At 40.1% G+C, this 15,064-nt stretch overlaps 9 non-coding genes across 9 annotated transcripts; 2 read left to right on the forward strand and 7 right to left on the reverse strand.

Moving 5' to 3' along the window:
* Window positions 1–71: 71 nt before the first annotated feature.
* Window positions 72–144, reverse strand: Trnar-acg (transfer RNA arginine (anticodon ACG)). Its single transcript has one exon. It is a non-coding gene; the product is annotated as a tRNA-Arg (tRNA).
* Window positions 145–4,612: 4,468 nt separating this feature from the next.
* LOC130661609 (5S ribosomal RNA) lies at window positions 4,613–4,731 on the forward strand. The gene has a single exon (XR_008988786.1). It is a non-coding gene; the product is annotated as a 5S ribosomal RNA (ribosomal RNA).
* A 328-nt stretch (window positions 4,732–5,059) lies between these two features.
* LOC130659874 (U1 spliceosomal RNA) lies at window positions 5,060–5,224 on the reverse strand. Its single transcript, XR_008987078.1, has one exon. It is a non-coding gene; the product is annotated as a U1 spliceosomal RNA (small nuclear RNA).
* A 185-nt stretch (window positions 5,225–5,409) lies between these two features.
* Window positions 5,410–5,601, reverse strand: LOC130660921 (U2 spliceosomal RNA). The gene has a single exon (XR_008988117.1). It is a non-coding gene; the product is annotated as a U2 spliceosomal RNA (small nuclear RNA).
* Window positions 5,602–5,923: 322 nt separating this feature from the next.
* Trnar-acg (transfer RNA arginine (anticodon ACG)) lies at window positions 5,924–5,996 on the reverse strand. The gene has a single exon. It is a non-coding gene; the product is annotated as a tRNA-Arg (tRNA).
* Window positions 5,997–10,464: 4,468 nt separating this feature from the next.
* On the forward strand, window positions 10,465–10,583 carry LOC130661610 (5S ribosomal RNA). The gene has a single exon (XR_008988788.1). It is a non-coding gene; the product is annotated as a 5S ribosomal RNA (ribosomal RNA).
* Window positions 10,584–10,911: 328 nt separating this feature from the next.
* LOC130659875 (U1 spliceosomal RNA) lies at window positions 10,912–11,076 on the reverse strand. The gene has a single exon (XR_008987079.1). It is a non-coding gene; the product is annotated as a U1 spliceosomal RNA (small nuclear RNA).
* Window positions 11,077–11,261: 185 nt separating this feature from the next.
* LOC130660922 (U2 spliceosomal RNA) lies at window positions 11,262–11,453 on the reverse strand. The gene has a single exon (XR_008988118.1). It is a non-coding gene; the product is annotated as a U2 spliceosomal RNA (small nuclear RNA).
* A 322-nt stretch (window positions 11,454–11,775) lies between these two features.
* Window positions 11,776–11,848, reverse strand: Trnar-acg (transfer RNA arginine (anticodon ACG)). Its single transcript has one exon. It is a non-coding gene; the product is annotated as a tRNA-Arg (tRNA).
* Between the last annotated feature and the right edge of the window lie 3,216 nt (window positions 11,849–15,064).

Here is a 15,064-nt window from a genome sequence, read left to right on the forward strand (position 1 = left end):
TTTATCAACGCATTACGCCAGAACGTGCGCGCGCGTTACACAGTAGACCATGCAGCCGAAATGCGACAGTGCGACCCTGCCAGGAGTCGAACCTGGAATCCCCTGATTCGTAGTCAGATGCCTTATCCATTGGGCCACAGGGCCATGCTTATGACTTCGCCCCATCGTCATTTTGGCTTGCGCATTCGTTTTACTTACGACAGAATTCTTCGTGTTTGTAGCCATGAAAGAAAGGGACTTCTGTGAGTGAATTTTTTTACTGTGGTCTAATAAAAAAGTCGAAACGCAGTGCCCAATATATGAATTGCTCCTAATAGCCGGAAACAGGCCGTGTCGATGATGTAGGCCGACATACGCAACGCAAACCAAAGAACGCTTTATGAAAATCCTAACACGAGCGCGGAAGAAGCCCAAATTAACAGACTAGATGTAATGCTGAAGACCTCAAACTCCAGCAGCTTCTCTTGCAGACTATTGCGTCGTACTACAAATAAAAATTAACATGCTTTCGCATAGTCGCGGCACCCAAAACGGACATTATACGATGTACAGAAACACACATTTCTGTTTTCGCGCCAAATCAATTCCCGGGAGTGGTACTTTTACGTCCGCATACTTCGCACCGTCTTAAATTATATCTCATTTACACGGTAATGTTTAGTATACTTCTACTGTGATAACAAGCATCGTTTATCGTTGGATTGTTGTAAGAAAACATTAAAAATGAGTGAAGCAGCTTCTCCAAAGAAAATCGCACCCAAGAAGAAACCTGCTGCAAAGAAGACAGCTGATCACCCTAAATATGTGGACATGATCAAGGCTGCTATCGCTACCCTAAAGGAACGCGGTGGTTCATCTCGCCAAGCTATTACAAAATATATTCATGCAAATTACAAAGTTGCTGAAAACTCAGATCATCATCTGAAAATGGCTCTTAAACGAGGAGTAACATCAGGCGATTTGATTCAAACTAAAGGCACTGGTGCTTCTGGATCATTCAAGCTAGGTCAGGTAAAAAAAGAAAAACCTAAGAAAAAGGCCGCAGCAAAAAAGCCAACGGCAAAGAAGCCTACTGCAAAGAAAAGTACACCAAAAAAGAAGCCAGCAAAGAAGAGCACGCCAAAGAAAGCAGCAAAGAAGCCTGCCACAAAGAAAGCCTCGGCTAAGAAACCAGCAGCTAAGAAACCCACAAAGAAGCCTGTTGCTAAAAAACCTGCAGCAAAGAAGGTCAAAAAGACTCCCAAAAAGGCAGCAAAGAAGACCGCAAAAAAATAATTTGTGTGTATCTGGCTATTACATTAACAAACGGCTATTTTTATAGCCACACATTTACAAAAAAACATTATCTTGGTACAAAGTTAAACTTGTTTAAGTCACTTAAACAGTTAAAAAAGAGTAAATTTAAGATTAGATTCCCTAAGTTTAAGTATTTTCGTTTTTAAATTTCTTATTTTCTTGCTTTTACTTTTCTTGCCCTTCATATTTTTAACATTGTCAAACTTTATGTAGCATAAAATTTTTATGTAGCATAAAATTTAAACAGAAAGCAGGACAAAGTTTGATATAAAAAGCTAGCCGTAATATTTTTTATGGATGTGTGGCTATAAAAATAGCCGTTTTTTGTTTGGTAAGATGCTTAGGCACGTTCCCCACGAATTCTTCTTGCCAACTGGATGTCTTTAGGCATGATTGTAACTCGTTTTGCGTGAATGGCACACAAGTTAGTATCCTCGAACAAGCCAACAAGGTACGCTTCAGAAGCCTCTTGCAGAGCCATAACGGCTGTGCTCTGGAATCGCAGATCTGTTTTGAAGTCCTGAGCAATTTCTCGCACAAGACGCTGGAAAGGCAACTTGCGGATCAAGAGCTCGGTTGACTTCTGGTATCTTCTGATTTCTCTGAGAGCAACTGTACCAGGTCTGTAACGATGTGGTTTTTTCACTCCTCCAGTAGCTGGTGCGCTTTTCCTCGCAGCTTTAGTGGCGAGTTGTTTTCGTGGAGCCTTTCCTCCAGTAGATTTACGTGCAGTTTGCTTTGTACGAGCCATATTTTAAGAAGTCGATGTAGTACGGATACACAAGACGGTCTAAAATGCACTATCGCGCCAAAGTTTTATTTCTCATATTGATTGACAGCTAAGGTTCAAAACAAACCATTTGATTGGTGCTAAGAAAGTAATTTCTGATTGGCTGCATAATGACATTACGCTCATTACTTTAACATTTTTATAAAATCTGTGTTTTTTGGCTACGGGAAAACGGCTGTATCTTCTGATACACAAAAGCTTTTGACTTTTTTTTTTTTTAGTAAGTAGCAGAAGGTTTGGCGAATTCCAACGATGCCAAATTTATTGCCTTACTGAAACATTAAGACCACGAATTTTTAAAAAAACTACAGTTTTACTTAAAAAAATGTACAAAATGTTCGGAACATTTTGTAATGACGCAACTCTATTGGTTAATTAGGGTGTTTCCACGAGCAGTAGGTAATTTTATGGCCTCTTTTTAAAGCTGTCTGAATTCTGTTAACTCAAACGTTGTTTTTGTACTCGTTCTGTACGCAACTATATCAATATGTCTGGACGCGGAAAAGGAGGTAAAGGATTGGGAAAAGGAGGTGCTAAACGTCACCGAAAAATTCTTCGTGATAACATTCAGGGAATCACAAAACCTGCTATTCGGCGTCTTGCTCGACGAGGTGGTGTCAAACGTATCTCTGGCCTTATCTATGAGGAAACCAGAGGTGTACTGAAGGTTTTCTTAGAGAATGTTATTCGTGATGCTGTAACCTACACAGAGCACGCTAAACGCAAGACCGTTACCGCTATGGATGTTGTTTATGCCTTAAAACGTCAAGGAAGAACTCTTTACGGATTCGGAGGTTAAGCGTTGTCATTGCTCAACAAAAACGGCTATTTTTATAGCCACAAATCTTTTAAAACATTACTTTGTGCACGCTTCCAAATTACACAATGTGTAAAGTCTTGTCACAGTTACATTTATTGCTATACGATACTATGTCATATATGACACAATAAAAATTTAGAAATACTTTGTAGGGTTAATTTGCCTGGGAGTGTTTCCGTGAAAAGCTGGGTTAAGTTAAATGTAAGCAATAACATGGATCAATGTACTTGTCTTTTCTGCAAGTACAGCTAATAATACGTATGAAAAGTGAAGCTAATCCACACACACATGGGGAAGTATTTTAAATGTAGGCTAGTGTTCTTAAGCACATTATTTAGAAGTTTTATTAACTTCGGTTAACTTGTAGTGACGCCAAGTAAATGTTTTTTTAAAGATGTGTGGTCTTAAAAAAGACCGTTTGTGTTTGGTAGACGTTGGTTTACTTGCTGCTTGTGTATTTTGTGACGGCTTTTGTTCCTTCACTGACTGCGTGTTTTGCAAGTTCTCCAGGCAAGAGAAGACGTACTGCGGTTTGAATTTCACGAGAAGAGATGGTCGACTTTTTGTTTTGAAGAGCCAAACGCGAAGCTTCGGAAGCAATGCGCTCAAAGATGTCGTTGACAAATGAGTTCATGATGCTCATAGCTTTGCTTGAAACTCCGACATCTGGGTGAACTTGTTTCAAAACATTGTAGATGTAAATAGCATAACTTTCCTTTCTCTTTCTCTTGCGTTTCTTTTCACCAGTTCCACCAATCTTTCCTCCTTTTTTGCCGGCTCTTTTTTCACCTTTCTTGGCTACTTTAGGTGCCTGTTTTCCTCCTTTAGCTGCTGCGTCAGACATGGTTAAAAATTTTTGCTACTTAACTTGTAAATAAGCATTAAACTGCAAGTCAAAACTTTTTGTTTATAAGTAAAAAAATCGGATCGAATTCGATCCGAAAACGCCGATACGCAATTTAATTGGTTAAAAAAAAAATCTTTTGTTTAATACTTAATTATGATTGGTTAAAAAAACATGATTTCGATCCTATTTTTATGATGAAAAAACGAGTAAAGTTTATTTCGTTAACACTTACGTTAAATATTCGTACGTTTTTGTATTAACTTACAAATCAAATCGCAGTTATGTCTGGACGTGGAAAAGGTGGAAAAGCTAAGGCTAAAGCCAAGACAAGATCCTCAAGAGCTGGACTTCAATTTCCAGTCGGTAGAGTGCATAGATTCCTTCGTAGAGGGCACTATGCTAACCGAATTGGATCTGGAGCACCAGTTTACTTAGCAGCCGTCTTGGAATATTTATCTGCTGAGATATTGGAGTTGGCTGGTAACGCAGCAAGAGACAACAAAAAAGCTAGGATTATTCCAAGACATTTACAATTGGCTGTTCGTAATGATGAAGAATTAAACAAACTTTTGAGCGGTGTAACCATTGCAGCTGGTGGTGTTTTGCCAAACATTCAAGCTGTCTTACTCCCAAAGAAGAACGACAAAGGACAGAAGAAGTAAACCGCTACACTCAGAAAACAACGGCTATTTTTATAGCCACACATCTTTAAAAAAACATTGTTTTTTTCACAAAACTATAACCTTAAAGTCTAATAGATAATCCATGCATACGCCTTGTCCTAAGTAACTCAAAGAAATTAAATAAAAAAATTTGATCACAACGTCAAAATAAATTGCACGTATTTGCACCTACTAATGTCTACGGCCATACCACGATGAACACACCCGTTCTCGTCTGATCACGGAAGTTAAGCATCGTCGGGCCGGGATAGTACTTGGATGGGGGACCGCCTGGGAACTCCCGGTGTCGTAGGCTTTTCATTTTCATTTGCTGTGATATATTTCTTGTTATAACAATTAAGGAACGTGGCGGTTGTTGAAAGTGTTTCCTATGACATTTTCCTACGACATTTTCAGGTGATAGTACGAGAAAAAAGAGCTTTCAAATGCATACAAACTCGATCTATTGCCGATCATCCAATAACCCTGACGGAATGGCAAATAAAATAAAATTCCGCCGCCTTCCGAGGACTTATATCGCAATCACGTTTCGTAACAGCCAAGCGAGGTTTTACCTTAGCGTTTAAGTCACCACCGACATTTGGCCGCGCAACTTTTCTAAGCTCATTCATTTTGACTTAAGGAGGGGGCGAGCGCGGACGCAGGCCCCCACTACCAGAAATTGTACGGTCGAGTTACTGACGTTTGCAGTAATCGCAGAGGTCAGCCCAAGCGTAGTGCAATGCAAGAGCCTCACTCTGGAAGAAAACCCTCATTGATCAGTCTTTACTTCCCCGTCAGGTAAGTATGAGTTGGAACTGCACCGTAGCATGAGGGTACCCTTCAAAGTTTGTTAATGCTTGTGGCTTGAGTGTGTTATAAACTGCCGTGTCGCGGGGCATAGGCTGTATTCTCCCCCAGTGTACGCGTTTTGTTCCCGCCGTAGACTATGCAGAGTGCCGTCGGAAAGAGGACTGCTATTATTCTTTTATTGCTTATGTGGGCCGCCATCGGTAATAGTGCAACACCAAGGCAACCCGTGGTCACGGCGTGAATGAATCCACCTCCATGACCCAAGGCCAAAAATCAGATTAATATACTGACCATTCAGAGAATGGCCTACCAGATATTAAACTGATAAGAACAGATACTACACTTGATCTTAGCCATTAGGCCGAGAAGCGATAAAGAACAAGCGTTGCCATGATAGGCATCGTCCACACACCGTAACTGCTTGTGGAGCATGTCACGTTACTGTAAAGCTTACAACTGTCACCGCGTACGGATGGACGGCGACATAGTAAAAATCACGGCTGTTGATTTAGCCGTAGGATGGAGAGCGACTGTAGCGAGTGGATGGTAACTTACATGAATGCTAACAAAGGCGACGATACTAAGTGCGTGATATTACTTTCCAATATGTCTGCGTACATTCCGTTTATCAACGCATTACGCCAGAACGTGCGCGCGCGTTACACAGTAGACCATGCAGCCGAAATGCGACAGTGCGACCCTGCCAGGAGTCGAACCTGGAATCCCCTGATTCGTAGTCAGATGCCTTATCCATTGGGCCACAGGGCCATGCTTATGACTTCGCCCCATCGTCATTTTGGCTTGCGCATTCGTTTTACTTACGACAGAATTCTTCGTGTTTGTAGCCATGAAAGAAAGGGACTTCTGTGAGTGAATTTTTTTACTGTGGTCTAATAAAAAAGTCGAAACGCAGTGCCCAATATATGAATTGCTCCTAATAGCCGGAAACAGGCCGTGTCGATGATGTAGGCCGACATACGCAACGCAAACCAAAGAACGCTTTATGAAAATCCTAACACGAGCGCGGAAGAAGCCCAAATTAACAGACTAGATGTAATGCTGAAGACCTCAAACTCCAGCAGCTTCTCTTGCAGACTATTGCGTCGTACTACAAATAAAAATTAACATGCTTTCGCATAGTCGCGGCACCCAAAACGGACATTATACGATGTACAGAAACACACATTTCTGTTTTCGCGCCAAATCAATTCCCGGGAGTGGTACTTTTACGTCCGCATACTTCGCACCGTCTTAAATTATATCTCATTTACACGGTAATGTTTAGTATACTTCTACTGTGATAACAAGCATCGTTTATCGTTGGATTGTTGTAAGAAAACATTAAAAATGAGTGAAGCAGCTTCTCCAAAGAAAATCGCACCCAAGAAGAAACCTGCTGCAAAGAAGACAGCTGATCACCCTAAATATGTGGACATGATCAAGGCTGCTATCGCTACCCTAAAGGAACGCGGTGGTTCATCTCGCCAAGCTATTACAAAATATATTCATGCAAATTACAAAGTTGCTGAAAACTCAGATCATCATCTGAAAATGGCTCTTAAACGAGGAGTAACATCAGGCGATTTGATTCAAACTAAAGGCACTGGTGCTTCTGGATCATTCAAGCTAGGTCAGGTAAAAAAAGAAAAACCTAAGAAAAAGGCCGCAGCAAAAAAGCCAACGGCAAAGAAGCCTACTGCAAAGAAAAGTACACCAAAAAAGAAGCCAGCAAAGAAGAGCACGCCAAAGAAAGCAGCAAAGAAGCCTGCCACAAAGAAAGCCTCGGCTAAGAAACCAGCAGCTAAGAAACCCACAAAGAAGCCTGTTGCTAAAAAACCTGCAGCAAAGAAGGTCAAAAAGACTCCCAAAAAGGCAGCAAAGAAGACCGCAAAAAAATAATTTGTGTGTATCTGGCTATTACATTAACAAACGGCTATTTTTATAGCCACACATTTACAAAAAAACATTATCTTGGTACAAAGTTAAACTTGTTTAAGTCACTTAAACAGTTAAAAAAGAGTAAATTTAAGATTAGATTCCCTAAGTTTAAGTATTTTCGTTTTTAAATTTCTTATTTTCTTGCTTTTACTTTTCTTGCCCTTCATATTTTTAACATTGTCAAACTTTATGTAGCATAAAATTTTTATGTAGCATAAAATTTAAACAGAAAGCAGGACAAAGTTTGATATAAAAAGCTAGCCGTAATATTTTTTATGGATGTGTGGCTATAAAAATAGCCGTTTTTTGTTTGGTAAGATGCTTAGGCACGTTCCCCACGAATTCTTCTTGCCAACTGGATGTCTTTAGGCATGATTGTAACTCGTTTTGCGTGAATGGCACACAAGTTAGTATCCTCGAACAAGCCAACAAGGTACGCTTCAGAAGCCTCTTGCAGAGCCATAACGGCTGTGCTCTGGAATCGCAGATCTGTTTTGAAGTCCTGAGCAATTTCTCGCACAAGACGCTGGAAAGGCAACTTGCGGATCAAGAGCTCGGTTGACTTCTGGTATCTTCTGATTTCTCTGAGAGCAACTGTACCAGGTCTGTAACGATGTGGTTTTTTCACTCCTCCAGTAGCTGGTGCGCTTTTCCTCGCAGCTTTAGTGGCGAGTTGTTTTCGTGGAGCCTTTCCTCCAGTAGATTTACGTGCAGTTTGCTTTGTACGAGCCATATTTTAAGAAGTCGATGTAGTACGGATACACAAGACGGTCTAAAATGCACTATCGCGCCAAAGTTTTATTTCTCATATTGATTGACAGCTAAGGTTCAAAACAAACCATTTGATTGGTGCTAAGAAAGTAATTTCTGATTGGCTGCATAATGACATTACGCTCATTACTTTAACATTTTTATAAAATCTGTGTTTTTTGGCTACGGGAAAACGGCTGTATCTTCTGATACACAAAAGCTTTTGACTTTTTTTTTTTTTAGTAAGTAGCAGAAGGTTTGGCGAATTCCAACGATGCCAAATTTATTGCCTTACTGAAACATTAAGACCACGAATTTTTAAAAAAACTACAGTTTTACTTAAAAAAATGTACAAAATGTTCGGAACATTTTGTAATGACGCAACTCTATTGGTTAATTAGGGTGTTTCCACGAGCAGTAGGTAATTTTATGGCCTCTTTTTAAAGCTGTCTGAATTCTGTTAACTCAAACGTTGTTTTTGTACTCGTTCTGTACGCAACTATATCAATATGTCTGGACGCGGAAAAGGAGGTAAAGGATTGGGAAAAGGAGGTGCTAAACGTCACCGAAAAATTCTTCGTGATAACATTCAGGGAATCACAAAACCTGCTATTCGGCGTCTTGCTCGACGAGGTGGTGTCAAACGTATCTCTGGCCTTATCTATGAGGAAACCAGAGGTGTACTGAAGGTTTTCTTAGAGAATGTTATTCGTGATGCTGTAACCTACACAGAGCACGCTAAACGCAAGACCGTTACCGCTATGGATGTTGTTTATGCCTTAAAACGTCAAGGAAGAACTCTTTACGGATTCGGAGGTTAAGCGTTGTCATTGCTCAACAAAAACGGCTATTTTTATAGCCACAAATCTTTTAAAACATTACTTTGTGCACGCTTCCAAATTACACAATGTGTAAAGTCTTGTCACAGTTACATTTATTGCTATACGATACTATGTCATATATGACACAAAAAAAATTTAGAAATACTTTGTAGGGTTAATTTGCCTGGGAGTGTTTCCGTGAAAAGCTGGGTTAAGTTAAATGTAAGCAATAACATGGATCAATGTACTTGTCTTTTCTGCAAGTACAGCTAATAATACGTATGAAAAGTGAAGCTAATCCACACACACATGGGGAAGTATTTTAAATGTAGGCTAGTGTTCTTAAGCACATTATTTAGAAGTTTTATTAACTTCGGTTAACTTGTAGTGACGCCAAGTAAATGTTTTTTTAAAGATGTGTGGTCTTAAAAAAGACCGTTTGTGTTTGGTAGACGTTGGTTTACTTGCTGCTTGTGTATTTTGTGACGGCTTTTGTTCCTTCACTGACTGCGTGTTTTGCAAGTTCTCCAGGCAAGAGAAGACGTACTGCGGTTTGAATTTCACGAGAAGAGATGGTCGACTTTTTGTTTTGAAGAGCCAAACGCGAAGCTTCGGAAGCAATGCGCTCAAAGATGTCGTTGACAAATGAGTTCATGATGCTCATAGCTTTGCTTGAAACTCCGACATCTGGGTGAACTTGTTTCAAAACATTGTAGATGTAAATAGCATAACTTTCCTTTCTCTTTCTCTTGCGTTTCTTTTCACCAGTTCCACCAATCTTTCCTCCTTTTTTGCCGGCTCTTTTTTCACCTTTCTTGGCTACTTTAGGTGCCTGTTTTCCTCCTTTAGCTGCTGCGTCAGACATGGTTAAAAATTTTTGCTACTTAACTTGTAAATAAGCATTAAACTGCAAGTCAAAACTTTTTGTTTATAAGTAAAAAAATCGGATCGAATTCGATCCGAAAACGCCGATACGCAATTTAATTGGTTAAAAAAAAAATCTTTTGTTTAATACTTAATTATGATTGGTTAAAAAAACATGATTTCGATCCTATTTTTATGATGAAAAAACGAGTAAAGTTTATTTCGTTAACACTTACGTTAAATATTCGTACGTTTTTGTATTAACTTACAAATCAAATCGCAGTTATGTCTGGACGTGGAAAAGGTGGAAAAGCTAAGGCTAAAGCCAAGACAAGATCCTCAAGAGCTGGACTTCAATTTCCAGTCGGTAGAGTGCATAGATTCCTTCGTAGAGGGCACTATGCTAACCGAATTGGATCTGGAGCACCAGTTTACTTAGCAGCCGTCTTGGAATATTTATCTGCTGAGATATTGGAGTTGGCTGGTAACGCAGCAAGAGACAACAAAAAAGCTAGGATTATTCCAAGACATTTACAATTGGCTGTTCGTAATGATGAAGAATTAAACAAACTTTTGAGCGGTGTAACCATTGCAGCTGGTGGTGTTTTGCCAAACATTCAAGCTGTCTTACTCCCAAAGAAGAACGACAAAGGACAGAAGAAGTAAACCGCTACACTCAGAAAACAACGGCTATTTTTATAGCCACACATCTTTAAAAAAACATTGTTTTTTTCACAAAACTATAACCTTAAAGTCTAATAGATAATCCATGCATACGCCTTGTCCTAAGTAACTCAAAGAAATTAAATAAAAAAATTTGATCACAACGTCAAAATAAATTGCACGTATTTGCACCTACTAATGTCTACGGCCATACCACGATGAACACACCCGTTCTCGTCTGATCACGGAAGTTAAGCATCGTCGGGCCGGGATAGTACTTGGATGGGGGACCGCCTGGGAACTCCCGGTGTCGTAGGCTTTTCATTTTCATTTGCTGTGATATATTTCTTGTTATAACAATTAAGGAACGTGGCGGTTGTTGAAAGTGTTTCCTATGACATTTTCCTACGACATTTTCAGGTGATAGTACGAGAAAAAAGAGCTTTCAAATGCATACAAACTCGATCTATTGCCGATCATCCAATAACCCTGACGGAATGGCAAATAAAATAAAATTCCGCCGCCTTCCGAGGACTTATATCGCAATCACGTTTCGTAACAGCCAAGCGAGGTTTTACCTTAGCGTTTAAGTCACCACCGACATTTGGCCGCGCAACTTTTCTAAGCTCATTCATTTTGACTTAAGGAGGGGGCGAGCGCGGACGCAGGCCCCCACTACCAGAAATTGTACGGTCGAGTTACTGACGTTTGCAGTAATCGCAGAGGTCAGCCCAAGCGTAGTGCAATGCAAGAGCCTCACTCTGGAAGAAAACCCTCATTGATCAGTCTTTACTTCCCCGTCAGGTAAGTATGAGTTGGAACTGCACCGTAGCATGAGGGTACCCTTCAAAGTTTGTTAATGCTTGTGGCTTGAGTGTGTTATAAACTGCCGTGTCGCGGGGCATAGGCTGTATTCTCCCCCAGTGTACGCGTTTTGTTCCCGCCGTAGACTATGCAGAGTGCCGTCGGAAAGAGGACTGCTATTATTCTTTTATTGCTTATGTGGGCCGCCATCGGTAATAGTGCAACACCAAGGCAACCCGTGGTCACGGCGTGAATGAATCCACCTCCATGACCCAAGGCCAAAAATCAGATTAATATACTGACCATTCAGAGAATGGCCTACCAGATATTAAACTGATAAGAACAGATACTACACTTGATCTTAGCCATTAGGCCGAGAAGCGATAAAGAACAAGCGTTGCCATGATAGGCATCGTCCACACACCGTAACTGCTTGTGGAGCATGTCACGTTACTGTAAAGCTTACAACTGTCACCGCGTACGGATGGACGGCGACATAGTAAAAATCACGGCTGTTGATTTAGCCGTAGGATGGAGAGCGACTGTAGCGAGTGGATGGTAACTTACATGAATGCTAACAAAGGCGACGATACTAAGTGCGTGATATTACTTTCCAATATGTCTGCGTACATTCCGTTTATCAACGCATTACGCCAGAACGTGCGCGCGCGTTACACAGTAGACCATGCAGCCGAAATGCGACAGTGCGACCCTGCCAGGAGTCGAACCTGGAATCCCCTGATTCGTAGTCAGATGCCTTATCCATTGGGCCACAGGGCCATGCTTATGACTTCGCCCCATCGTCATTTTGGCTTGCGCATTCGTTTTACTTACGACAGAATTCTTCGTGTTTGTAGCCATGAAAGAAAGGGACTTCTGTGAGTGAATTTTTTTACTGTGGTCTAATAAAAAAGTCGAAACGCAGTGCCCAATATATGAATTGCTCCTAATAGCCGGAAACAGGCCGTGTCGATGATGTAGGCCGACATACGCAACGCAAACCAAAGAACGCTTTATGAAAATCCTAACACGAGCGCGGAAGAAGCCCAAATTAACAGACTAGATGTAATGCTGAAGACCTCAAACTCCAGCAGCTTCTCTTGCAGACTATTGCGTCGTACTACAAATAAAAATTAACATGCTTTCGCATAGTCGCGGCACCCAAAACGGACATTATACGATGTACAGAAACACACATTTCTGTTTTCGCGCCAAATCAATTCCCGGGAGTGGTACTTTTACGTCCGCATACTTCGCACCGTCTTAAATTATATCTCATTTACACGGTAATGTTTAGTATACTTCTACTGTGATAACAAGCATCGTTTATCGTTGGATTGTTGTAAGAAAACATTAAAAATGAGTGAAGCAGCTTCTCCAAAGAAAATCGCACCCAAGAAGAAACCTGCTGCAAAGAAGACAGCTGATCACCCTAAATATGTGGACATGATCAAGGCTGCTATCGCTACCCTAAAGGAACGCGGTGGTTCATCTCGCCAAGCTATTACAAAATATATTCATGCAAATTACAAAGTTGCTGAAAACTCAGATCATCATCTGAAAATGGCTCTTAAACGAGGAGTAACATCAGGCGATTTGATTCAAACTAAAGGCACTGGTGCTTCTGGATCATTCAAGCTAGGTCAGGTAAAAAAAGAAAAACCTAAGAAAAAGGCCGCAGCAAAAAAGCCAACGGCAAAGAAGCCTACTGCAAAGAAAAGTACACCAAAAAAGAAGCCAGCAAAGAAGAGCACGCCAAAGAAAGCAGCAAAGAAGCCTGCCACAAAGAAAGCCTCGGCTAAGAAACCAGCAGCTAAGAAACCCACAAAGAAGCCTGTTGCTAAAAAACCTGCAGCAAAGAAGGTCAAAAAGACTCCCAAAAAGGCAGCAAAGAAGACCGCAAAAAAATAATTTGTGTGTATCTGGCTATTACATTAACAAACGGCTATTTTTATAGCCACACATTTACAAAAAAACATTATCTTGGTACAAAGTTAAACTTGTTTAAGTCACTTAAACAGTTAAAAAAGAGTAAATTTAAGATTAGATTCCCTAAGTTTAAGTATTTTCGTTTTTAAATTTCTTATTTTCTTGCTTTTACTTTTCTTGCCCTTCATATTTTTAACATTGTCAAACTTTATGTAGCATAAAATTTTTATGTAGCATAAAATTTAAACAGAAAGCAGGACAAAGTTTGATATAAAAAGCTAGCCGTAATATTTTTTATGGATGTGTGGCTATAAAAATAGCCGTTTTTTGTTTGGTAAGATGCTTAGGCACGTTCCCCACGAATTCTTCTTGCCAACTGGATGTCTTTAGGCATGATTGTAACTCGTTTTGCGTGAATGGCACACAAGTTAGTATCCTCGAACAAGCCAACAAGGTACGCTTCAGAAGCCTCTTGCAGAGCCATAACGGCTGTGCTCTGGAATCGCAGATCTGTTTTGAAGTCCTGAGCAATTTCTCGCACAAGACGCTGGAAAGGCAACTTGCGGATCAAGAGCTCGGTTGACTTCTGGTATCTTCTGATTTCTCTGAGAGCAACTGTACCAGGTCTGTAACGATGTGGTTTTTTCACTCCTCCAGTAGCTGGTGCGCTTTTCCTCGCAGCTTTAGTGGCGAGTTGTTTTCGTGGAGCCTTTCCTCCAGTAGATTTACGTGCAGTTTGCTTTGTACGAGCCATATTTTAAGAAGTCGATGTAGTACGGATACACAAGACGGTCTAAAATGCACTATCGCGCCAAAGTTTTATTCCTCATATTGATTGACAGCTAAGGTTCAAAACAAACCATTTGATTGGTGCTAAGAAAGTAATTTCTGATTGGCTGCATAATGACATTACGCTCATTACTTTAACATTTTTATAAAATCTGTGTTTTTTGGCTACGGGAAAACGGCTGTATCTTCTGATACACAAAAGCTTTTGACTTTTTTTTTTTTTAGTAAGTAGCAGAAGGTTTGGCGAATTCCAACGATGCCAAATTTATTGCCTTACTGAAACATTAAGACCACGAATTTTTAAAAAAACTACAGTTTTACTTAAAAAAATGTACAAAATGTTCGGAACATTTTGTAATGACGCAACTCTATTGGTTAATTAGGGTGTTTCCACGAGCAGTAGGTAATTTTATGGCCTCTTTTTAAAGCTGTCTGAATTCTGTTAACTCAAACGTTGTTTTTGTACTCGTTCTGTACGCAACTATATCAATATGTCTGGACGCGGAAAAGGAGGTAAAGGATTGGGAAAAGGAGGTGCTAAACGTCACCGAAAAATTCTTCGTGATAACATTCAGGGAATCACAAAACCTGCTATTCGGCGTCTTGCTCGACGAGGTGGTGTCAAACGTATCTCTGGCCTTATCTATGAGGAAACCAGAGGTGTACTGAAGGTTTTCTTAGAGAATGTTATTCGTGATGCTGTAACCTACACAGAGCACGCTAAACGCAAGACCGTTACCGCTATGGATGTTGTTTATGCCTTAAAACGTCAAGGAAGAACTCTTTACGGATTCGGAGGTTAAGCGTTGTCATTGCTCAACAAAAACGGCTATTTTTATAGCCACAAATCTTTTAAAACATTACTTTGTGCACGCTTCCAAATTACACAATGTGTAAAGTCTTGTCACAGTTACATTTATTGCTATACGATACTATGTCATATATGACACAAAAAAAATTTAGAAATACTTTGTAGGGTTAATTTGCCTGGGAGTGTTTCCGTGAAAAGCTGGGTTAAGTTAAATGTAAGCAATAACATGGATCAATGTACTTGTCTTTTCTGCAAGTACAGCTAATAATACGTATGAAAAGTGAAGCTAATCCACACACACATGGGGAAGTATTTTAAATGTAGGCTAGTGTTCTTAAGCACATTATTTAGAAGTTTTATTAACTTCGGTTAACTTGTAGTGACGCCAAGTAAATGTTTTTTTAAAGATGTGTGGTCTTAAAAAAGACCGTTTGTGTTTGGTAGACGTTGGTTTACTTGCTGCTTGT

This window comes from Hydractinia symbiolongicarpus, chromosome 9 (genome assembly GCF_029227915.1).
Source record: "Hydractinia symbiolongicarpus strain clone_291-10 chromosome 9, HSymV2.1, whole genome shotgun sequence".
NCBI classification, from domain to species: domain Eukaryota; kingdom Metazoa; phylum Cnidaria; class Hydrozoa; order Anthoathecata; family Hydractiniidae; genus Hydractinia; species Hydractinia symbiolongicarpus.